The sequence below is a fragment of the Pelmatolapia mariae genome, linkage group LG2 (genome assembly GCF_036321145.2).
Source record: "Pelmatolapia mariae isolate MD_Pm_ZW linkage group LG2, Pm_UMD_F_2, whole genome shotgun sequence".
Classification (NCBI taxonomy): domain Eukaryota; kingdom Metazoa; phylum Chordata; class Actinopteri; order Cichliformes; family Cichlidae; genus Pelmatolapia; species Pelmatolapia mariae.
This window is the reverse complement of record NC_086228.1, coordinates 16,504,048-16,530,161: the sequence shown is the minus strand read 5'-3', so window position 1 is coordinate 16,530,161 and position 26,114 is coordinate 16,504,048. Positions and strand designations below refer to the sequence as shown.

The following is a 26,114-nucleotide window of genomic DNA, read 5'->3' as shown; positions in this document are numbered from 1 at the left end:
ATTTCAATATAATATACCTCTAAGACTGATTAAATGGTTTAGAGTCTTTTTTTTTTGAGTGTCTTATGTTTTTAACAGACAACTTCTAGCCAGTGAGAAACTATTTTCTGATATATACTTTTGGTAAATATCACATTAATTTCTGCCTTAATAAGCAAATGCATCAAAAGATAAAGTAGAATGACAGATGCACAATATTATAGCAGTAGATAGTCTACAATGAAAGCCATAGCTTGTTAGAGAAAAATCCTGTAATTTTGCCTCTGCACACCACCACAATGGACTTTAAATCAAGCAATCAATACGTGTTGGAAGTGCAGACTTTCAGCTATAATTCAAGGGATTTTACTATAATTTTGCATGACCTGTTTAGAAATTATAATCATTTTTATACACGGTCCACCATTTTTAGAGGATAAAATTTAATTGGACAACTGACTGACAAGGAGTTTCATGGTCCGGTGACGCCTGTTCCCTTGTTACTTCATGGCAAATGAAGCAGATAGAGTATCCGAAGTTGATTCCAAATGTTGAATTTCTATTTTATAGATTTTCACTATAATTTTAAACAGGAAGCCCAAAGACAAGTTAGTGCAAGTGCCCATCATAAGCCTGAAAAAACAAAATAATCAGAATCAGCATTCTGATTAAAAATTCAAAAGTTAAAACAGTACTGTGTACAGTACGGACGATATATTACAAGTGAAAATATTCCATGTGTCACATTGAGAAGTTATAAAGTTTTATGGGTACAGGCAGGAAAGCTTTCCTGAGGAGTTCTGTGGTGCACTATGGTTAAAGGAGTCATTTGCTGTGGCTGTCTAACACGAGATGGAGAGGGTGTGACACATTGTCCAATATTGACTGTAACTTGGACAGCGTGCTCCTTTCTGAAAAATCTCTCAGAGAGTCAAGCTCCACACCCACAATATTACTGGCCTTGCGGATCAGTTTATTGAATCTGTTGTTATCCGCTACCCTCTGTATGCCGCCCCAGCATACCACAGCATAGAGGACGGCACTGGTCACCACAGACTCATAAAACACCCTGAGCATCATCCAGCAGATGTTAAAGGACCTCAGTCTGCTCAGAAAAAAGGCATGGCTTTGGCTTTTTATAGTCGACATGAACAGCGAGGCATTTGTGACCCTCAACTGTCGTGACATAGACCCCACGGACGGAAACAGGAGTCGCCTGTGCTTTTCTCCACATCATGTCTAAACCTAATCAGAGAGATGATAAAAGTGTAGCTGAAACATTAATGTGGTGCATTCTTTTAAGAAAAAGGAATGCGCTGTCTAAAAAGCCTGAAAAAACACAGAGGCCATCTAAAGACCATGTTGACAAAATTGTTTTCATTGTTAAGGAAAAACAACTTCACAACATCTAACCAAGTCAAGAACACTCCTCAGGCAGAAGATGTGTCATTGTTAAGGTCTCCGATCAAGAAATGCCTTCATGATTGGAAATACAGAGGGTTTAAAACAAGGTTTGGTTACACTCAAAAACAAGAACACCAGATTAGAGTCTGCACAGTTCTGGGAAAAAACAAACTTTGGACAGATGAAACCAAGAATTTATATCCCATTGTCTTTCGAACATAGTGAAGGCAGGATTATGATTAAAGCATGTATGGCTACGAGTGGACCCAGGCCATTAGTGTTTTTTAAAGCTAATAACTGCTCATGGATTTAGAAATTCTGAAGTGTAAATGGCTACTCCCTCCTCAGATTCAGCCAAATTTGGCAAAACTGATCCAGCACAGTTTCACAGTGCAAATGAATAATGACCCAGAGGATACTGCAAAAACAACCCAAGAATTTCTAAAGGCAAAGAGATAGGGTATTCCTCAATTGCCAAGTCAGTCATCTGATTTCAGCCCGACAGAGCATCCTTTTCTGTTATTAAATAGAAAAGTGAATGCAGGAAGACACACAAACAAGCAGCAGCTGAGGGTGGTACAGGGCTGGCAGAGCATCTCAAGGGAGGAAACACAGCATTTGGTAATGTCCATGGGTTCAAGACTTTGCAGAACTGTTAAAAATAATCTTTATATTTAAAGTTAGGTTAGTTTGTCCAATTATTATTGAGCCTCTGAAAATGGGGGAGTATGTATAGAAATAGCTATAAGTCCTAACCACTTAACGCCAACTTGTTTTGGTAAAACTCCTTCAGTTAAACTCATTAATCTCATACTAAATATTTTAAAGTCAACTCCAGATGTAGATATATATAGAGATGGAAACATTCACTGTGCCAGTGGCTTGAGAAGACCCATTTTTAACTCTCAGTTTTAGAATTTTGACTGTTACGTCATGGTTTTTCTCTTCTTTTATACATTATACAAGAGGTCTTTTGATACCTCGCACAATAGGTTGAAGTTATCAGTTAGAGCTAGTAAGTGTAGTTACTGATAGCCAGCATGTTTCTAAACAATGGCAAATTGCAAATCCCTCATTGTCTTCTTTAAAGTAGCTAAAGTCATATAAATATTTCCACACCGTTTATTATGACTTTTTTCCTTTATGTTAGTAAATAAATACAATTGAAAAGTAAAGCATGTAGGTAATAAAACCCACAGATTTTTGTATGCACTCTGTGATTTTCATGTGCTTTGGAACACTTTGTAATTTTTCACTTTGTTGCTTTTGGTTTAATGACCAGCAACAATACTGTTTTAAATTCCCTCCTGCTTTGCTATTGTTTCTAGCAGACACATACAATTATTGCCCAAGAAAAGCTGTAAAAGCTTTCTCTGTTTTTCTTGCACTACGCCACTGGTAAACAGACCACAGAAGTTTGCTGCTAGTTGAAAAAAACATGGTGGATTATGCATTATGAGTCAGATATTTCCTTCAGGAGTTGTAGTAAGATAAGCTGAGTTAAAAGGAGAGGGAATATTGAATTTTGTCAGGTTGACACAAACACAACTCCAAATTAATTCAAATGTTGTTCAGTGCCTGGTTGATGTGAAAATGAGCAATAGCTTACTATTAGATTTACCATTCGAACTTTATAAGATATTTAAAGGTTGTTTTGATGCCTTTGAGAGGACGAAATATCAATTATTGGAAATTCAGGAGTTAATTTGAAAATGAAAACCAGCGATGCTTTTTCCTGTTGTGCATATGCTCAGTCAGACACAGATGATTAGTCAGAGAAGATCTGCAGCTGTCTCAAAGTTGTACTTGTTGTGTGATGTTAGATGCAAAAGTTTTTGTGCTCCAAGGAGAAGGTAAACAGTAGGAAAAAAGTGGAAGCTATATTGCTGAGTTTGTCGCTCGACTGACTGACATTTCTCATGATAAATTTATGGTAGTGACAAGGCTGAGTGACTCTTGGGGCGCGGGTTAATTTGTCTGGAGGCCTACTGAGCTATGAGTTGTTGCACAATGACGAAGCAGAATGTTACCATTTCATTTTGCAGAGAGTAAGAAATAGGCCGTGAAATGGATGACTCTTTTGGACTGGGTATACACTATACCAGAGATAAGCCATGCTTACCTAGCCATGTCTTAGGCTGGGGGAATTCAGGTTTGTCTAAAGCTATTTCCAGCTAAAGTCAGTGTAAACTTCCTCTGAATGGTCATTTCGGATTTGTATGTGCTTGCGTGTGTGTTTGTGGCAGCAGGGAAGGAAATGTTCTTGCTTGGGGGCCAGTGTTTGCTAAATCCTAGAATATTTCACAGCCATGTTAAGAATAGAAGAAGGTGCATTTGCTCAAGAACTGTGCTAAGCATTCAGAGGAAAACAAACAATGTTTGTTTGACATGGAGTTGGCAGATGGTATTCAGAGTTAAGGCAAAGGGATTTCCTTTCTATTATTTTAGAAAGCATCATATTTTGTCATTGAACAGTCATCAACCAACCTGTTTAATATGCTTTGATAGCATGTATTGTATTTTTGTTGCTGAGTATTCCATATTTTCTGTACATTTCTACTTATGTAACTAATTCAATTAAGATTCAATCACATAGATTAAATAGATCTAGAAAGTTCCTAGCAAGAATTATCTCATGGAGCATTATACTGTATGGTAAAGATCCTAAAATACTGGATTAAGAACACCCTTTATTCAACAATCACCAGTGACAAAGCGCTTTGGGATGTTGGGGAAAAGTACAAAAGAAAGCACAGTAATACAAACAACAACAAAGAGGAAATATAATCAATGGGAGAAAGAAACCAAAATATATGTCACGCAATAATGGAATATAAATACATCTGCAATGACAAAGAATGGAGTGGAGGAGAAGAAGTGTTTGTTGCATCATGGGAGGGCCACAAACAGCCCGAGTCTATCATAGCATGGATGGATGAAGGTCACCTGATTCAACTTTAACTAATCAAAATGGAAACTTTAAAGCTTAACCATCTCCTCAACCCAACATGGGAGTTGGTTTCATAGGAGGGAGGTCGGATAGCTGAAGGCTCCAGCAGCTGTTCTACTTTTGGAAATGCTATGAAGCACAGGTAAATGTACTCATGGTACTTTGAGGTCTTCATACTACACTAAAGCACAAAATATATATATATATATATATATATTTTTTTTTAAACTGGATCCCTAAAAACATGTAACATGTGTATTTTGCACGCTTTGCTAGTTAGACTGACAACCTGAACAGTTGCAGCCAAATACATGAGAACACTGATGCATTGCAGAGGCTGGTCAGCAGATGTCTTGTGCGGCTCTCATCACACTTTAATGAAGATGCTTAACCTTTTAAAAAATGATGAAAATGATAAAATGTGTTTTTATAAGACAAACAATTACAGCTTTATTTTTCTCAGCACTGGTCACTGAACTTTGTGTCAGACATTCCAAGGGAAGCAAAAAGCGCTTCATTAAGTACTGCATTAATCACCATGATACATTAACTGTGGGTAGTTATGGTAATGTGGCTGAAAACGACCTGTTATGCCAATGATCTCATTAATTAAGCTTAATGCTTTAAGTTTTAATTAGCAGATATTTCTGTCAATGTACTTGTCTTCACCTGGGTGGCAATAAAATGAGCCGGAGGAATATAACTGCTGATGGGTAACATCACCTTCTGACTAATACTAACATTGTATTAAATCACTACTTCACTCTCTGATTAAAGTGCAAGCAAAGAGCTATACTTTCTTTTTCCTATTTTTATTTTCAACATTTTCCCCAATTTAGTTGCTTGGCAACCAGAAGAGTGTAGTGCATACCATGCAATTCACCATGTGCCGTAAATTTGAAGAAAAGAAAAATTGGGTCTTGTATGAATATGGTCTTCACTTGAACTTAGATATTTTAAGTCATAGCCGGTATGTTTTTTTAGATACTGTTGGCTTCTTTCAACTACAGCTTTGAGTTCTAAGCTGAACAAAAAGAGTCACGCTGACCGTGAAGCACAGGTCACCGGTGTCATACAGTAAGCTTCACTTAGATGGATGAGTGCTCACCCGACTCATCTTGGCCAGATAGAGGCTTTAATTGGAGTGGATGAGGTGTCCTGCCGGTTGTTAATTAGCAGTAACTGTCCTCAGCATCAGACATCAGGTTGCTGCTGTCTTGTACAAGCTGGACACCTCTAACTGCCCACCTACAACTGCCCTCTGCTCCCTCCTCCATATGTCAGGTATTTCACCATTCACCATACTATAGCAGCGTATCTCTTCTTCCACCCATGAGCACACTCCTTGGACAAAGCTTTAATCCAAACTGCTGTCCGAATATGGAATAGCCTCTGAGAGGAATGTCTTGGCCAGATAACAGACACTGGTTTCCAAGCCTTTAAGAGCAGATGAAGTGAAAACCTTCTGACCACACTGTTAACAGAATTTCACTTTTGAACGGCAGTGAACCATGTGATTGGTCAGCCAATGTACTATAGCTGTGCATTTTACTTGGATATTGATCACAATCGCAATCAATTAAAGACTTAAAAAAGAAACTCTCACTCATACAGTAGAAGTTTATCTCGCACTCCCTTTTGCATACTCTGCAACTTTGCAACTAGTGCATGAAGATGTGAGGCGAAAGTACTGAAGAGTCTTTGGAAGTTTTGTAGCATTAAAGAATATTGTTCTCAATCCAGTGCTGATGTGTTAAAAGTGTACGAAAAAGTCTCTGAAATTTAGCTTTCTATAGAAGGGAGTAGCATAAATTCAGAACTAGCAGCAAGACATAGTGTACCTGATGGCTGCAATGCTACTCAGTTGCAATGGCAAAAACAGAGAAAAACATGCTTCAGAGACATGTCTGTAACTGGTTTTCTGAGCAAAACTAAACTAAGAAAGCATCATTAAAACACATTCATGAGGTGCTACTTCTTAATTACTGCACAGTCACACTGAGCAGCTGTGAGGTCAAATGTTTTGTTCAGGGACACACTCTTGAGACATCAGAGTTAATAAAGCCTTGAAAAGGGAAAAAATACTAGTGATAAATTGCCCATTTATTAACCAATACCGTGCAATGTCTGAATAGAGACAGCATAGTAGTCTGTTTCAGTCAACAGAAACTGAGACAAGACCATCTTGTTACTGCTCATCAAAAGTAAAGCCCTAACAGACCAAATCCTACTAATCCATCTTCACAAGAGTTCAGACGAGTTGTACAGCTATATGGAGGTCACTGTGTCCTCACCCGGGATTTAAAACAGAGTGAATGTGCTGTGATTATTAGGATGTAAAGGAACTCGTGTTTCTATTGTTGGCTTTCCTTCCAAGTTACTTGATAGTTAGCTCTAGCCTGTGAGACTCCTGTTTCTTTTAGGTTTAGACTGAAGAAATATGCCATAGATATATCCTTACACTGTAACATAAGGTCTTTTTTTAATCAGTTTCAGGCTGTTTTAATTACTTATCAAAGGAAGCCCAGAGGCTGAACAATGTTCATTAGTTCAACCTAAAAAAGTGAATCAGCTGAACAATTAGATGCAAAAAAAATGTCTCGATTAGATTACACAAGATTTTATGTTCTACTTATCATATTTAGACCCCAAGGACCAAGCAACCTCCCATTCTTTTGAGGTTTCAGCCCTAAACCTGCTGCCTGGTATTATGTGGAAGTTAATTCCTGACTTTTTTGCCAAAATCGTTGGCGTCTGTTTGCTTTCCCACCTGCAACGGTAAATCAAGATGATGTCAAAATAACCATTTGTGTCAATCGACTGCCCCGTCTAGCTCGTTAAGTGCAGTCCTTAAGTACCAGTTTGTTTTATCTGTTAATTCAAGTTTCACAATTGTCAGTCAATCATGATGACAAACTTACATATGAGAGAGATCAGGAGGATAAAGAAGAGACCATTTTTGAGAGTTTCTGAACCTACAGAAGCAAAATCAGTAAGATGCTGGTTTTTAACAGAGAACCTGCATGTTTATTTTTGAATAGATGAATATCAATTCTTTTTCTTAGCCGTTCTGAATACATAAACAGGATGCTATCTTCCCAAAGCATTCTCATTCTGAGGCACACCTAATGTACCAACAGCTCACATTCACTCTTTCAGGCCTATAATCAAGTTAGCGCAGACCTAATCACGTTATCATGTGTTCATTTTTCCTGGTAAATTTACATGCAAGGCTGTTTTTAGGATAGGTGTGTTTCATATACTGTACAGTATGCCAATTTTGTTGCTTATTGAAATATGTTAAAGAAAGAAAAAAAAAGCATGAGAACTGTTTCAATCTTGCCACTATTATACTCCTCCTACACATGCACAGACATTGATCATGATTATATAGTGATTATACATTCTACATGCCAGCCACGCAGCATAAGAGTGAAGAGTGGAGGGGAGCATTAAGGGGCTTGGCGACTGTGGTACCCCCTGCTGAGATGAGAGGGGAGGTAAGAGCCAAGGAGAGGGGAGTGTGGAGAAGTCTAACCAATCGGCTGTGTGCTGGGAACAGGACCAATCATGGCAACTGCTCGGGGCTCTGTTGCTCCCTCTTTCTCTGTAATTCTCCCTTTTTTCTTACATCTCGATCTTATTTACTTTTCTCTTCCTAAATGATCTTTCACTCCACTTCTCACCCCGTTCTTTTTCGCTGTTGTCTGCCTCATGAATCATGTGATTGGGCGTCGCTCACCTCTTTTAGTCTCACCCTAACCTCTATACTACGGAGCACACCCCTCCAATTTCATTCGCAACCCCACCTGCTCCACTGAACACTTTCCTCCCCTTGGTTTCTTATTCACTGGCCACCCTGCTTTGCACAGTCCACTCCCCTTCACCAGATTATTATTCTGTCTGCAGTCACTAAGGAGATGCACACACCATCCATCACAATGTACAAAATTCTCAGTGCACAGATTCGGTTGGGTCCTAATTAAAAAGCCTTTCCACTCGTTTTCTTGAGAGATAATTAGACTTTCATCTCACCAGGATGCCACATCCATAGATCCATTCTCTTCCAGGAAGCCTATAAGAGAAAAAAATACATTCAAGTCTTTAACTATTATCCTTCAGGGCACGAATCAATAATTAAATATATCTTTTCTCACAAAAAAGCCTGCATTGAGTGGGAGAAAAAAAAATCTAAAATGGCTAATATCTTTAATTCTTAAAGAAAATTAGTTCAACTGAATAGGGTCCCTGTGATATAGTTATTTGAAAAGTTAAATGAAAGGTCACATCTTTTCTGCATGAGACTTCATATAGCACCCTTTTTAGTGAAAGACATTGATTTTCTTAGGTAACAACAATGATGCAAGGGCCCATTTATAGCTGTACACAACAGTGTCTTGGTGTAGCTCTGATGTGAGCTTGGAGGCCATGGAGCTTTGGGCCTGATATGAGACAGCTGGAAGGGTTGAATTATTGAAGAGCATGGACCAGCTCAGAAACACAGGCCATGTCCTCCCAGCTGCTCCATGTGCTGAAGCCGACACTTCGGCAGTCGTCAGACGTGTGCAGTTAACAGGGTCCATCTGTTATTGAGGCGTAATGAACGCAGTCATAGCCATGGAAAAATGAATCACTGCCACTTTATTAGGGAACGACAATAGCAATCATTGTGCCATCCGTATAGTTGCAATAGTAATAATTATAATATTTGTGATTAGAATGATGATTAGAATGCAGATGATGACAGTGGAGATGAGGGTGATAATGAAGGTGATGTGTGCCTGCTACGATGATGATGATGATGATGATGGTGCACAAAAGCACGGTTTGGAAAAATCAACACGGCCACAAAACTCACATTTATGTTCATTATGCATGCATGAAATGAAAATCATTTGCATATTGGCACTGGACGGAAGGACCTGCAGGTCCGGAGAAAAAATAACAAAACATTAAACTTACTGTAGCTGTAATTGTTGACAGTTCCATGTAAACACCTGCCAAATTGAAAACCCATCATTCTAATGTAGAACAGCCAGTGTTGAAAGGCATGCAGAGTGTAACCTCCAAAATCAATAACCGGCCTGCCTTTCATTACATAAGTGAAATTTGTATTCATCTCAGAGATATATATTTATCCCACTTATACCCTTGGCTCAGGAGCAAATTCATTTAGTAATGATTACCTGACTCAGGTAAAACCAATTTCCATTCACTTGTTACCCTGAGTTGGTGACAAGGGCACATCCAGGGTCACTTTTCAGCAGTTTTTGGTTGCATGCACACCATCAGAATTTGATGCCGTGCAGCCTGTGTGTGCTGCTTGTATCTGTATGCGTGCGTTGGAGATCCATTTGCCATAAGACCGTCAAAGTAGGTACGTTGCAATGACATAAACAGTGGTAGTGCGCCTTGGCTTTAGTGCTGCTGCTTAGTTTGAAGGCTGTCAGCAAGGCTGCGTGGGCGTTCGGCAGTCTCTCTCTCTCTCTCTCACCCCCCCGAGAGCTGCATTCAGATAAAAATACTCAAAGTCCTCATAGAAGCCGGAGGGGTCTGGTGTCTATCTTATACGTTACGATGTGAAACTTGTATAATTGTAGAATTTTTTTTTCTTGATAAGGAACCTGTGCTTGATTTATATATGCACATTACTTCTACAGCAAAAAAGAGCTGAAGTTATTTCTGTCAACATGAAATACTTTAGCCGAAAGGCAGACACCAGTGCATTATGTCATTTTGAAGGTTCCTTCCATTCTCCAGGATAACTAACTAGGAACCACCTTTTTTGACTGTGGGCAGAAAAGAAATAGAGAACTGGAGATATGCTACCTTCCTAGTAGAAATATAGTGTGAATATAGTTTGTGTTACATTCTTCCAAAATTTAGAAGGATCCGTCTGGTTTAAAAACTACAAGAAATAAAACAATTGCAAGTTATTTATCCTATATTATTAAAATAAATTATAATACATTCATTAAAAGCAGTACACATAAATGATTCATAGGGAAAAAAACAGAATGAAAACATTTGCATTTTACCTTGAAATGTCACTTTTTACTTTACACCAACGCAGATTATCTTGGTTAAGTTTATTCTTTCTTAACACTTAAACACTCTGTGTTTTAGATGTCAAGGAATAAGGCTGTAGTTCCTGGTGTTACTATATAATTACCAGCCCACATTTTGCATGCAAATGTGCCAGTTCTTAGCATCTAATTTCGGTGAAAGATTAACCAGTATAACTCTCTAATTTGTGTGGAAAAACATTTAAATTGTAAAATAGGATATGAATCTACTATTAGCAAGAACAAAAAAAGAACACATTAAGTAACTTAGTGGCAAAATTACCTGCTCACCAATGTCCTATAAATGATACATATGATTAAATTGCTATTTAAGTTCAAGAATTTGAATAATAATCTGGTCTGATTAATAATAATACTCAGACCTTAAATGACTTCATATGCATACATTAGACTGCAGACTATACGTGTGCGGTTTGTTTGTTTTCGTCAAACAATACAAATCAAAAGACAATGAACACTAAAGACAGGGTTGCCAGACACTGGAGGTGGCCAATTTTATACTAATTTCATCCAAACGTATTTTCAACCCATCCAAACAGAACTGAAATGCACTAATACAAACTACAGGACATTTTCTTTTAAGTAAGGAACTGATTTTATTGCGGGGGAAAGTGCAGTGTGAGTAACTTTGAGTTGTATTCAGCTCTGGTAGACGTGAAAAAGGCTTAATGAAGGTTATTTAACTCCTCAGGCTCATCAAGATAAAAACAGTTACCAGCTGCACCTCAGAAGGCTACATTTGGAATTTCACAGATCATAGGTTTTTCCTGCAGTTTTATTTCCACTGCTATTCACTTTGTTTCTCCCCATTACAAACCAGGGGGATAATAGTAGATGCCATCAGAAGTTTTCTTTTTCACTGTCAAACTGTGTCTTTGACCTAATTCTGCCCCTTGGCCCTGTAATCTGCCCTGCTCCTGGGTTTTCTACACTATGGTAGGGCGTCCTGTTCTTGGAGAATGTTGAGTGAACTAGCCCTCTAAAAGCCCTTCTACACTCTGTTTGGAGGGTTAGATGACCACTTCACCTTAATACCAAAAGAAGTGGAACATCCTACACAGCAGTTTGCAAAATGGCGGAGCAGGATCAAGAGATTAAAAAAAAAGATTGGGGCTTTGTATCATGAGATCTTGTTATTCCATCTAAATAATAGGTTCCTAGGCATCTGATCAGCATTTGCCAACATCAATAATACTCGGTGAAATCCCTGTGGTGTCAAAATTAAACATCCACATGTAATGTATGTGTGCTATGTGACATCTTGTTTCCATACAATCACTGGAGATGTAGTCTAACTGTTGAGTTAAGCAAGCGTTTACATGTGTAAACCAAATGTTCGTCCTTTGAGATGTTTCTCCTACGATGGGAGCTCTCATTAGCATTGACATCAGTAGCTCAGCATCACATGCTTGATCTCAGTGAAGTTACTTTAACTTCACGGGGAGTTCTGTCACACATGCTTTGACTCACATATCAGTTTCTTTGGTTTACATTTGTGAAAATTCTATGAAGTGCATATTGCTTAGATGTCTAGTGAAAGCGAACACATTTGTCCCCCATTAAACTACCTATGGCAGTGGTATTGGTTCTCTCCAAACTTAGTCTCTCTCTAATTAGCTGCTGTGCGCATCTGACAAGAACAACAACATCTTTGTTGCTCTGCAGGGGGTAGCAGAGGGTCAAACAGCACCGAGCTATAAACAGCACAACAGCAACACATTCCAGCTTAACAGCTAAATTTAGGTTTGCCGCCAAAGTCGTGCAAATCTAGAGGACTGGAAAACCCTGACAAGCTGTCTGTTAATATGTCAGACATGCACCTAACCCAACAAGGATTTGTATTAAATAATGAAGAGTTTGAGACAATTTTGGATCTGGAACACTGTGGTGCATAAGGCACATTAGCCTTTGCTTTTGATTCCTGTCCTGCTTTAGGGAGTGATGTTCAAAGCCCTTCCACAGCAAAATGCCGCCTGCTTTCAAAGACCCCCTGCTGCTTGTGTCAGAGCACAAGTTCTCTCTGTACTCCATAAATTAAAGTTATCCCAAATGTCTTGTGGCATAAATTGAAGCTTCAAACCTCTGCACGCATTAATTAGGACTATAACACAACCTTGCTGTACTCTTATACACAGCAAGTGGTTTTCTAACAATTTCAGCGTTGCTTCCCAAAAATCACAAATCCAAATTAACTTCAGTTGATCCATATCATGTAATAAAATAATCTTTTCCACAGCCATTAAATATGTTAGCATTGTGATTACATTTTACAAACTTTTAGTTCTGATGTTGTCTAGAACTGTTATTTATTTAGACCTTTATTCGTGTCTTTGATAAAACATGTCTTTGTTAAATAGAATATTGATGAAAATACTGTCCCTTGTGGATATACATTATTGGATAATCCCACTACGGAAACCCCAGAGGTGAGAGGATTGATTACATTTTTCTGTCTTTACTTGCCCTAATTAAAGATCTAAGGGACGTGCCCACATGGGAGGAAAAACTCGGCTATTTCATCCGTATACCACATCTTTCTCATTTATACCTCCTGTTATACCTATACAGTATGCCAAGGCTCATTAGCCTAACTGAATTCATTGTGATTTAACCACAGATTCTACATTTGGCATGTGGATGGGAGAGCACGCCTGCTGAGTGTGTGAATACAGCACACAAGGAGATATGAAATACCCATGTGATTTCCTGCGATCTCAACAACGTGACATTATGCATTATTTCCTCTCTGTGGATCTCAAAAGGACACAACCCTCCATTGCAAAATATGCCACGAAACTGTCAGAGGAAAGGAATTATCATTGCTTGTTCCCACTGATTCAAAAACCCATACTGCACGACAATGAAACAGATGGCGAGGCATAAATGTTAGTCAATTCCATTGATTCTGCGACAGGTGCCAATCAAAGTGCTGCCGCTGACAATTTTGATGACGACAGAACACAGAGTTAACATGCTTCATTATGCTTCCTCATTATTTGCAGAGACGCACGCCAGCGAGTTTCGACAAATGGACCTCTCACCTTCACAACAGCTTCATTTGAATCCAAATCAATAATTCTCTCTCCAAGCCGAAAGAAAACAATGATCAAAACGGGGGACTACAATACTTTCAGTACTCCAGAGGACCTTTTCTTTTGCTTGGCAAGAAATTGCCCTTAAATTAAATTTGGAAATCAGCATGGCTAAAAAAAAAAATCTTTACTAAGTAAATGAGTGAACATTGTCTTTTGGTATCTGAAGTCAGCAGGGAGAGGAGAGGTGTTCAACCCTGATTGGAAGCTCTATTGCCAACAAAACAATTCAATTGTGGTGCACAGATTGGTTATTTGTTTCAATTGTCCAAATAATTCCTACTACATTCATTCTAATTAAGTTCAATTGAAATGTGCTCTTAGGAACCAGCGGAAACAGTGGTCAGTGGTTGGAAGACTGATTTGATTACTTGGCCCTAAATAATTTTACATCTCAAGTGTATTAAAAAACACCATGAAGTGCAAAATAACCCAGAAACACAACATTTGAGCCATTATGTTACCTAAGAAGATAACATAATCTGCTCAGTAAAATGTCCAAAAGCCTGAACTCACTACAGCAAAGGGCATATTTCTCTACTTTTTAACCTCAGGGAATTGTCATAGTGACGTTATACTTAATGTGGAGCATTTTAAGCTTCAGGTTGTTGATTTGAATAATTTTCAGTTAAGTGTTTATTTAAAGTAACCACTTCTGGAACTAAAAGAGGAGAATCACACAATAACTGACCTTGATAATTCACCTCCAGGTACTATATATAAAGTACATACAAGGACCGCAAATGATGGATAATGTTTTATTCATTTTATTTTAGAGCATAATTTGTTAACAAAAAAAACCATCCCAGTATATATATTTTTATGAAGTGAGAAGTCACGCTCATGTCACTAAAGAAAATGTATAAATGTATTTGTTGGGGACATTTAAAAGTTTGCCTGTGTTGATTTTGTCACTGTTGCGTAGAACCAGGTATGCTATTTTCATATTACTGGTCCCTCTACTTGACTGAATTTTCTTATATATCTTTATACATTTATCAACATTGATAAATGACACTGACTTTATATAAAGAAGTAGCAACATTTAACTGATTATGTTAATTAATAATAATAATAATAATAATAATAATAATAAAAATAATGAATGCAATAATCAGTGATAAAATGGGATAAATATGCTTGACAACAGAGAAACAGTCAGGTGAGAACTGGATTAGAGGTGCTTCATAAAAAAACATAAATTAATGCATAAAATTAATTACACAAGCATCAAAACAGTTGTGAATATGTGCAGAAAATTGAAAACACACATACTATTTTGTACGCACACTTGTTGGGACAGGTCAGATATATATATATATACTCTTTAGGAGCACATCTTGACTCAGTGCTGCTTGTCTACATTGCAACAGCTAGATTGACACTTGCATTCCTCTGTTGCACAATTTCTAGTCTAAGTTGTCAACAGTCTTGACAAAGTGCTTCATAACCAGCCAGTTAAAAAGGAGCTGTTGTCATGCCTGTTAGCCATCAGTGTGAATAGTAGTAAAAAATGTTTCTACACACACTGTAGCTTAAGGAAAGCCTTCATATTGAATTACCGTTGCTACTTGTGCAATCTCTATGGAGATCAAAATATAGAACTTCATAAAAAGTACATTTTTGTGCACTGGAAAAAAAAACTTCCTCACCTAAATTGCTGTTATGCATAAAGTGCTTTCTTTTAGTCCAAAATGACAACAAGCTATAAAAAGGCACTGTCACTTTACCATGTAACAATCAGCAAATGCATTTGAATAGGGACATCAATTTTTTGCCAGATGTTTTGACAAAATTCCAAAATCTAAAACACTCAGTGCTTATTTATTATTAATAAATCTATGTACAAGATTTATTACATCTTTTACATATTACAAGATTCTTCTACTGGTAGGAAGCTTTCTTTGTTAATCACTATAAACATCTGAAACTCATCAAACTAAATAACATGAGCAGATGATGTTGCATATTGTCTGCTCATGTGTGACATGCACAGAATTGTTTGCTCTTTTTATCTAGCATTGTTAGTAAATGTAAACAGCTGTGTGCGATGAGCATACGCATAAGTTTTTGCATCCCTAGTCAAGCACAAACAGCAAAAGAATGATTCCTTAACCTTTACAGTGTTAGAGACTGCACCCTGAAGTACTAAAAGACAGGCATTAAAGCTATAGAGGACAAGGATTAGATGGTTTTAAACTGCCAGTGCAAGCATTGTTCTTGCTAATTAGCTCATTTTCTAGTATAATTTTCTCTAAGTAGGTTATTTACAAACCCACTGACGGTCATTACTTTACCAGCTAAATGAAGTAAAGATTTTATACAGCAGGAAGAGACTGAAACTGATTGATGCCCAGGCCTTTTACCCATTTTTTATTTAGAGCAAAGAGGTCACGTAATCAGAGCAGCAGAGTAGAAGCAAAGTCCAATTTCTATTTTTATCTGCGGATTAACTGGTGTTTAGTGTATTTGTTTGCTTATTGTGCACAACTAGTAAGACTCATAATATGTGTTACTACCTCTTGTTACACAGTAATTTTAATCGTACTGCTCATACTCTAGGTAAGCTGTTGATAGTTACTCATTTTAGAAGTAAAAACTACACTGTCCTGATATATTGATATATTGACACTGAAGGACAGCTCATAGACTCCAGAATGAACTGGTGGGGAGACATAAACAAGCACATGTTAGACGAAAGACTTCTAAAGATATCGACATCGTAAAAATCTTAAATGATCCACAACATATCAATGACAAGTCAGCTGTAGACCAAGAGGCCAAGACAAGTTATTGATTTGCAAATCACACAGGAATAGCTTAGCAAAATACCGCTAAGCCTTCTACAAAGATAATGCAAAACATGGTAAGGTAAAAGGAATAACAGTGAACTAGTGTAAGGGAACCCAAAGTTTCATTTGTCTGTTTGTACAAGTTCTAGAAAGATATTTAAATTGGATGTACTTTTCCAATTATTTGATAACAATCCCCTGTCAAGAAGTCTTTAGACAATTCCTAAAATCCTTAAGGAATCAAATAGGAATTTATCTTATTTTGGGACAAATCCTCCAAGATTTATAGCCTAAAGATGGATCTTTGGGCCAAATTCTCCTCTGCTCCAAATTTGTTTTGGCACTCCGAGGGTTCAAGAGTAATTTTGAGATAACTTCCCATATTAATAAAAGACATGATGACATAAGACCTAAGAAGCAATTATTTACTCATTAAATGGGTTAGCAGGTTGGCCTAAAGCTGCAAAGGCTAATTAATAAGGTAGTCGGCTCAATCCCTGGCGGGAGGTTGTATTCCCTCTGTGAGCCAGTGACTGAGGGCTTCCAAGTGTTACTTCTTTAGTGCAGAACAACACAGATAGAAAGTGACTGACAAAGGCCCTTGACCCCAAACTCATCAAACATAAAGAAAATAATGGATACATTGCTCTTATCAAGTTTCTCTATCAAAAAGGGTTATTTAAAAGATTGCAAGCAGACTGCAAGAGTTTATTGTCAGAATGTGAGGCAGGGAAATAGTAATATCCCACTGGTGAATAAGCATTCACCCTTCCCTTTAACTCAAGCATGTGAAGATTACACACTTGAAATTCTTGTAATAGTATCTCAGGTGAAAGTATTCCGTCCTTATTCTGTATTACACAAAGCATCGTGGTACATTCACCATTAATTAAAACCAAAACTAACAGGCCACAGAAAATTTCTTTAATGTGCTATAAATAAAGCTAGCATCTGTAAAGCCATGTGTTCCCTTTGCAGTGTATTTTGTCATAACTGTTTACTTTCATTAAGTTAATCAGAAGTGTTACTTAAAATAGTCCCTGACTAAAACCCCAAAGTTTAGCTGCTTTGCAAAAATGTAAAGCTTGTGTACTGTCTGTTTGTCAAATAATGGATTCAAACGTTACTTTGCTGGGGAAAATTTCTCAGTGTAACCTTTATATCATTTTATAGAAGACACTGAATGTGATCTGAGATCTACAAATGACTCCAAGTTAAAAAGTCTGAAAACACACCCCAAAAGATGTTCGGTTCAATTAAAAATATGCTAAAAGGTTTATGTTATTTGTCCCCCAAAACAGTAATAGAAAAATATAGAATATCCCCTGAGAACCTAACACACACACAGTAGATCACTCAAGTTACTACTTTTTGCGGTACTAATAAATATACAAAAAGGATTTCCCTTTCAAAATACACCACCAACAACAACAACAATACAAATGAGTCTAATTTATGAATATGTATGGCATCTACACTGGTTGCTGGCAACATTTAAGGTCCTCTTATTTTATTATGAACTGCTGTACTTCCATCATTTCCCCAGTACCCTGGCAGAAAATGTGTAACTGCAGCAACTTCACCACTTTGAAGACTGGGTGAACATCAGGAAGCTAAAAAGTAAAATAGATAAATAAAAATAAAAACGTAAATCAGTCATTCGATCAAACAATTTGAATCCCACCTCAGTGTGATAGGGTTACTCCTCCCCAGATACTAGTGTGTCTTATCAGGATGTTTCAGGCAGCAGGGAATAGAGAGACAGAGAGAGAGAGGGGAAGAGAACATAGATGAGCCCCTTCCAGTGCTGGAAAAAGTGCCTCTTCTTGCTCTCTTATGCGTGAACAGGAATTTAAATCTCCAGAGTAATACCTGTGGTTTTGTGATACATTTACCAAGACATTTTTCCACTAAAGACATCACAAACCCTCTTTAAAACAACTTTGGAAGATGTTTAGGGATCAGGTTTATGCAGCAGTAGGATCCAATGTACTGGAAAAACCTCAGAATTTTCTATGTGGCAACACTATTTTCAGGGGAACAGTCCCACATCCACCTCATTTTCTTTTTGTATTATGTATTTATAGATGTTTTAGTTTCATTCAAACAATTCAGACACATCAGTAGGCTGTCAACTAGACCTTAGCCACTTGTGAATCAGATTTAAAGTGGTTTTCGGCCTCATCATGCGAGTGCAACACTGAAGCTTTATTATTACACATACTGTGTCATAAACAGAATAGCAGAATTGCACTGTGTGGTTAATGCTTCAGCCCCATCCACTGGATCACAGGCACAATTACATTGTGATTGACTTAGCTGGATCACTAAAGCTACTGATGAGCACTCCTCTGCCACTTCCCTTTGTCTAAACAGCAATTTCCCTTCCCAGCAGAGTGACTTTAATAAATGTGCAGTATGTGCAATGAATCTAAAACCATTACTCAGGTGTTTAAAAATATATCACTGTTGACTACAAAAGAAGAAGTGAAGAGCGATTTCGATAAATGGAAATAGCAGCACAGAAATCTATGTAACAAAATTAAGGAGCCTTGTCCCAGATGTAACTTTGCAAGATACTTTTAATGTATTTTTTCTAACTTCAACCCAGAGTTCAATTTTTTACATTGATGTACTTGGGGGGCATCCTTGTTCAACTTTATTCAAATGGACTCCTGAGAGATGAATGTCCTTTAAGCAAAATGAGAAATAAATGAGAGTAATGCTTAACTTCCTGTTGCTATCTCTCATAAATTCAGCAAACAAACTGCAACTTATTGTATCATTTATCATAAAACTGCAGCACACCAAAGGGAGTATGTTATGCTTTATTACATATACTAGACTGCACTGCAAGATGCTTATACATACTGACCAGGTGGAACTTTTGGAAAATACATTTTCTTATATTGCCTTGAGACATCGATATAAAATAAAACATCAATTAGCCATTTGCCCATGAATAGATTTAGGAGAAAAAGTAAGGCTGGACTATGTTTTGAGGACTAAATGTTAACAAAATTATGTCTAAAATGCAGGGAAGAGAGGCGATGTCTTGAGCTGAGGAAAAACTGGAATAATATAAGTGGTCCACACTGGATTCTTCACAATGAAGCTTCCTTATATTCCCACTGGAGAAGCAGGACAGTATACATGACACCTAACTGGGCACTGTCTTCCTGCTTCCATCTGTTAGTTAGAAGTGCATGCATGGATTTACGATATCTTTAATCCGGCATGTCTGACAGTCTGTTCAACAAGCTTCAGCTAAATGAAAAAGCAAACATTGAATGGCCTCAGATCCTAGTTTGCACAAGATTCAAACATTCAATCACAAATAATACAGCTGTATCTAAGCTCCTGAAGCTTCTGTAGATGGCTGACTGACTATGCAGATTTGCTAACATGATCTGAAGAGCTGACATGACTCAAAGTAAAAAAATAAAATAAAATAAAAAATTATGCAAATGAGGGCTTGTTATTGAATGACATTGGCTTTTCTTAACATATGTGCATAATATTTAAGCCTCTATAGTGCATTGACAGGAGGGATTTGACGTACAGTAAAGCGCAATGTAAATGTTTGTATTATTTATTTTTTAAAGCTGCATGAAAACATGGGAGGAATGACAAAGTAAGTGCTGGGGCGGGGGGGGTGTCTTTCGTTACACATTTCAGTTCAGAGATATGGTAAAATATGGTTGACTTTTGTACTCTGAGAATTAAAAATCGTTGATTTTCATTAGCTGTTTTGGCTAAATTTCTTTCTTTGTTTGAAATTTCATTTATGTAGTCATGTAGGTTCAGCTTTATTTTAATAAATATTATTTTTTATGAGAAAAAATAAAAAATAAAATGTAAAAACTATGCATGTTTACAATAGTATGTACAATATATGTAGTATATGCCATATGCAACTAAAATACTGTATATTAATGATTTAATTAAACATTTCAATTATGAATTTATACGCTTTATTATTATTGTTATCATTATTTATTTATTTTTTGTCGTCCACATTTCATTCAGAGGTTATAAGTAGCAGTAATCCCAACAGTTGTTCAAAGCATAGCAGTTGGTCACTAAACTTAACGAAGAGGGTATGTGTCAAATAAATTTGCAGCTAGCTTAGCTGGGTAATTGGAATTTCTTGGCTATGCTTTAAGGTGCAAAAGCTGGATAAACCTCCTAACTTTTTTTGTAACTTAATGAAAAAAAAAACTTTTGTGGCAGAAGTATTTTAACTGATGCTGGATGAGAGACTTAGGTTGTGTTTTCTCTGAAGACAGATCTGTTCAAAGGAATAGCCCATCCTGTGTCCTGTGCCAGCCGTGGAATATATATATATATTTGTTTTTGTGTTTGGCAGCTGGTATCGCAGCTTACCTTACTGGCATTTTACCCCATTTTAGCCCTTTGAAAGTCAACTTATCTTTTAACAAAACTGGCAATTCTACGATCAGAACTTTTCCATTGGCAACTGTGTTACAAAGGCAGGGTTTTGGACAAATCTTCAAAGCATTTGTTCAGGACACCCTAAAAAAGAACTTGTAACCTAAGCTGTCATTCATGAAGAAGAAAAACAAACAACATTTATTTCAGTCGGTTTCTTTTGTTTGGCATTGTATGAGTTACAGGATGAAAAAAATTTGTTTATTCTTGTTTTTCTAAAAAATCTGACAAGAATAATTTAACTGGGATGATAATCCCTCAAGTGAACATGGTTACTGGGCATTCTTCAGAATCAACATATTCAATAAGGATATGCACATTTAAAGGGCACCACTTTATTACAGATAGCACTTTGCTATCTTTGATTTACAGATGCCAATTTTTTGATAATCTAACCAGTCTGCTTCATCTCTGGTCTTAAAATACAGCCTAAAGGAATCTCTGTTTTTTGCTATTTCACGAGACGCTGCAGCACAGAGATTCAAAATGTATGTTTTGGTCACTTATTAACTATTTCTTTTACATATCTTGCCAACCAGAAAACTGTTTATGAAACAGAAAGTGGAGTGTTGTAAAATATTAGGAACACTTTTCAATTCAATACAGTCCTATACACAGCAACCATGCACTAAATTCTTAGATAATGAAGTGGAATCATCAGCATCCCTGTCAAAAACTGAAAGGTGCTTCATGAAAGTAAAATTTATAGCAAAATGTACTGTATTTGATATTGCCTTCAAATCAGTATCACCTGCGCTCTATTTTAAAACACCTTCTGCATATCACTACTAAAGACTGTCAGCAACTGTCGGTTATAGCAGATGTGGTTCGTCATGCGTTACAACACTACAGTGTCTTGGTTATATATATATGCAGCTTTTAAGATTGCACTTACCTATTCTGACATGGTTTATGCCCTCTGAGACTGTTATAAAGAACATTAAGAAACAAGTTGAAAAGACATAGGTGATTGATGAAGTTATTAGTCAAAAGAGATTCTTATAGGTACTGTTGTTTAATTTGGATCAATAACACAGGTGGAAGTAATAATACTCTTTCCTTCTTATCCATTTTCTCTCCATCAGATACCTGTCAAATCACACTAGGACTTCTGATTGTTTAAGGAAAACCAATGAATAAAATATAAGTGAAAATTGTATTTTTCATATGAATAATGTAAAAGAGGGCATGCTGTTGGCGTCCACGTCTCAAGGTTAGACTACATTGTTAGTTTCTTCGCCTGGCCCATGCTTTGTTCTTGTTTGATTCAAAATGAGAGGATCCAATTCTATCAAGTTTGCTGTTTTGAGGGACACTTTGCCTCCTCTGCAGGGATATGTTATTCAAGGAACTTCAAAGAAAATCCCAGCGTGAGGCACGTAGTGTCAACGTAGTACCATATGGTATGACTTGAAGAATATGCCAAAACTTCTCACCACAAACAGTTTCCTTCACTCTGTCACAATCAAACGCTTCTTACCAGGAGGTAAATTGAAGAAGAAGAGGAAAAAACTAATGGAACACTGGGATAGATTTATATGCTAAAATGACTGAAGATAATACTCATCTGATGACTTAATGCCAAGCGTATTCTCCAAGGGAATTTTAGTTTGATGAGTGACTTGTAATGAAAATCCAAAGGTTTACATTCATCATTTGGTTCTTCTGCAATAGGCCAATAATGTCTCCATTGAGCAGCAGGCATGAGCAAGCTGTGTGAAACAATCTTTTCATTGATTTTTATGAACAGTATTATCCAGGGATTACAAGGATTTTACAATCTTACATGAGATTTTTTTTCTGTAATACAAAAAATGTGTGTGTTTCAGTACTTTCAGAACAATATGTTTATGTTCTAGCAAGATGATTTATGTCTGTCTTAGGCAAAATCTAAAACACTAACAGCGTGGCACGACTTTGACTGGTGGAAGAACAGTAAACGTTCTTCTCAACAATTAGATATTTGTTCATTTTTTTAGGGATTGGGTGAATGTACAATTAGTTCTGGTCTATGGCTGGACTATTTTGCTTTGAAAAAAAAAGAAAAGAAAAGTGCAGGCTTAGAGTGGATTTCATGTCTGAAAGACCGAGTGCATCCTTTGAAGGATCCAACCTCTGAACTGCAAAACAGCTACAGTGGATTCTGAAGTATTCACACGTTGATGTTTTATGCCCACTGTTTCAGTCTTGATTTAATTTTACATTCATAGAATGCCTATTTTCCCCATCAGTCCATACTTAAATCAAACATGCATACATCAAAGTGAAAATACAGACAAGGTTGGCAAATTGAATGAAAGAAACTAGGTTATACTAGGTGTCTTAGTTAAGTTTTGGGTGATTAGATGCTACCAGCAGAGCTATTATAAATGCTAGCACTGATTCTAAAAATGTCCAGAACTCCAAAGCTCTCCCCATAAAGTCCACAACATGTAATTCATATGATTTGCATAGTCATTGAATCATTCAGTATCCCCAGTTCCCTAGGACACTTAGACAGGGGTCACATTAAACTGATAATGCTTTATCATATGATAAAAGTGATCACTCAGAAAACCTTTGCTTTAACATTCAGTGACTCTTCACTTTAAAGTGACAAATGGATATAAACCATTGCAGTAACTCATTGCAGTTTTTTGTGTGTATTTTAGATTTTTTTGAAAATTATTATTCTTTTTTAATTTATTTATTTTTTCGTTTCAAAGTTCAGTACTTTGTCAGCACCCTTTTTGGAAGGAGAAGGTTTGAGTATCCTTTGGAAAGTCTTTCCACACCTGGATTTGGGCAGTTTATCTATTCTTTCAGGCTGATCCTTTCAAGCTCTGTCAGAGTGGACAGGATACATCCATGAACTGGCATCTCTGGGACTCCTGACAGAATGTTCTATATGATATGAGTCTGGGAGTACTCGGCCACTAAAGGTCTTTTTCTGAATCCCTCCATCTGTTCTGATGAGTCTCCCTGTCTCCACTGAATCAGCTCCATTGAATTAGGCTGTCACCACCATGTTTCACGATAGTATTATTATTCAGCTGATGAGCAGCGCCTATTGCTGGAGGATCTTGCTGGACTTTTTAACCATATTATCTTTTGTCATCCTCATTTTTGTACATGCTCCTTAAAATGTTGTTTGGCAAGCTCCGAGTTCCCGAATCCAATATACCCATAGAGTGGTTCCTATGTAGTCACTTTATATTCAGACAGCAGGAACTTTTCAAAGTTCTTATAACTAATAAAGGAAGTCACCTCTTTTTTATGTGTCTGCACTAGAGAATATATAACCAGGCTAAAATAAAGCACAGAGGCGCTAATCATGGCAGCACAGGAACAAGCTCTAAGTGCAAGATCAATAGAGGTTGGGGTCCATCACACCATTCAAGATCCCATATGCAGGCTGTATAGAGATGTGCCTGAGGTACCTGATGGTACCAGGGATGCCATAACGTCTGGCATAGTAAACAGGAACATCTCTGCCAAGTATGGCCTGGAGACCCAAGGTCAAAATGGGATACAATCATGAATGGTGAAGCTAAAATCCTGTGGCACTTCCAGATGAAGGCGGATAAATTTGTGATCGCTAACCAACTATATACTAATGGTGGACAAGCAGAGAAAAAAGGTCATAGTGGTAGATGTAGGTACATCAAGTGATAGCAACAACATCAGGAAGAAAGCTTGAGAAATACCAAGGACTGAGAGAAGAGCAACAGAAGATGTGGGAGGTAAAGGCAACAGTGGTCCCTGTAGTAACTGTAACACTTGGGGATGTGACCCCCAAACTGCACCAATGGCTCCAGCAGATTTCAGAAATGACATCTTTGATCTCTGTTCAGATGAGGGCAGTTCTAGAAACAGATACGTTGCTGCACAGGACCCTCAAGTTCCTGAGCTTGAAGGACAAACAAAGACTGCCCACAGGGTGAGTCAAGTACATATATGATTAACTTTGTAACACCATAATGATATGCCTCAAAGCAAGAACGTCCTAGTTTCGAATTCACCAGCCAGCTCTCAGCTTTCTCCCCAGGTTATGTGTGTTCTCTCCGGGTACTCCCACTTCCTCCAACAGTGCAAAGACGAGCATTTTAGGTTAATTAGTGATTCAAAATTGGCAGTAGGTCAGAATGTGAGCATGAATGCTTGTCTGTCTCTCTGTGTCAGCTCTGCAATTGGCAACCCTTTCAGGATGTACCCCGCCTCTCACCCTAGGACAGATGACAGCTGAGATAAGCTTCAGCCCCATGAAAAAAAGTTCTTGATAGTGTGCTGTTGATATGGCTTATCTTCCTGGAGGTTCTCACGTCTCTCATTTTTATCTACTTGTAATTACATGTCTACAACAACAGCAAGACTGTAAAAAAAAAGGTCTGGACACTTTCTGGACCTTTTTATCAGTCTTGTAGTTGAGCTGACTTGATGTCGTTGGCATTTTATGTTGTAGTACTTAGTGTGTACAGCTTCTTATTTTGTATAACTTCAGTCATTTCCTCTCCTGACAGGAGAGGTGTAATGAGAGCAGAGCCTGCAATGAAAGTGTCACCAGAGTGCATATCTTCAGCCACACAATCTTGTTAGTTTTTTAGGGTACAATACTGAGATCAATAGTATGATGGCAACAAGCATCAAATTAAACCCCAACAGACACCTTTTCTGCATGTGTGGAAATAACTATACATGGGCAGATGCAGCAGCTTGATAGAGATAACAGAAGGCTATCTAACACCAACAATGAGCAAACTGAGAGACAACCATAGAAGTCCTGCAACAAATGTATATTGTATACCCTACGTCTAACAAACTGAATATGTGTCAAGATAACTGCAGCAACACAGCAGGCAAAGCTGAAAATGGCCTGAGAAAATAGCCGGCAACAAGGGGAGCTCTATGGGGCAGCTTTGTCAGCTTGCTGACATTTGCCAAGCACAAACACTGTCCTGAGATTAAACCTTCTAACACAAGCAACAACAATGGCTGAAAGCACAAGCAACAAATACTTAGACACACTCTTCAAGCGGTCAAGTCTGAACGCACTGGTGCAAGTAATGAGTAGAGCCAATAAAAAGGTCAGGTCACAAAGAAAACCAGGTGGCTGCAAGAATACAACTGGATGTTATTAGTCTAGCAAATTAGCACGATAGCAGGCATTAGCTTTCCTCACATACAAAGTTAATCAGTCTGAATCAATATTGTGCTAGTAAGCAGCACATTAGCTTGTTAAATATTAGAAAACTGTAAATTTACAACAGTGCTTTCCAAACTGTTCCTATATGCTGGATTTTCTAACAAGTGAAAGCTGTCGCAAAAGAGGTTTTCAAGTTCTTTTTCATGTTTCATGCCAATATTACTTCTATAGTTAATA

At 37.5% G+C, this 26,114-nt stretch overlaps 1 protein-coding gene across 2 annotated transcripts in view; it reads right to left on the bottom strand.

The window, feature by feature from the left end:
* The window catches only part of si:dkey-237h12.3 (teneurin-3), a 177,233-nt gene that overhangs the window by 144,734 nt on the left and 6,385 nt on the right, over window positions 1–26,114 (bottom strand). Inside the window, exon 2 of one of the 2 annotated variants that reach the window (XM_063494038.1) lies at window positions 8,369–8,408. The exons of the other annotated variant lie outside the window; for it this stretch is intronic. The gene's annotated coding sequence lies outside the window, so the exon portion shown is untranslated. The remainder of the gene's footprint in view (window positions 1–8,368; window positions 8,409–26,114) is intronic. 2 annotated transcript variants of the gene reach the window in all.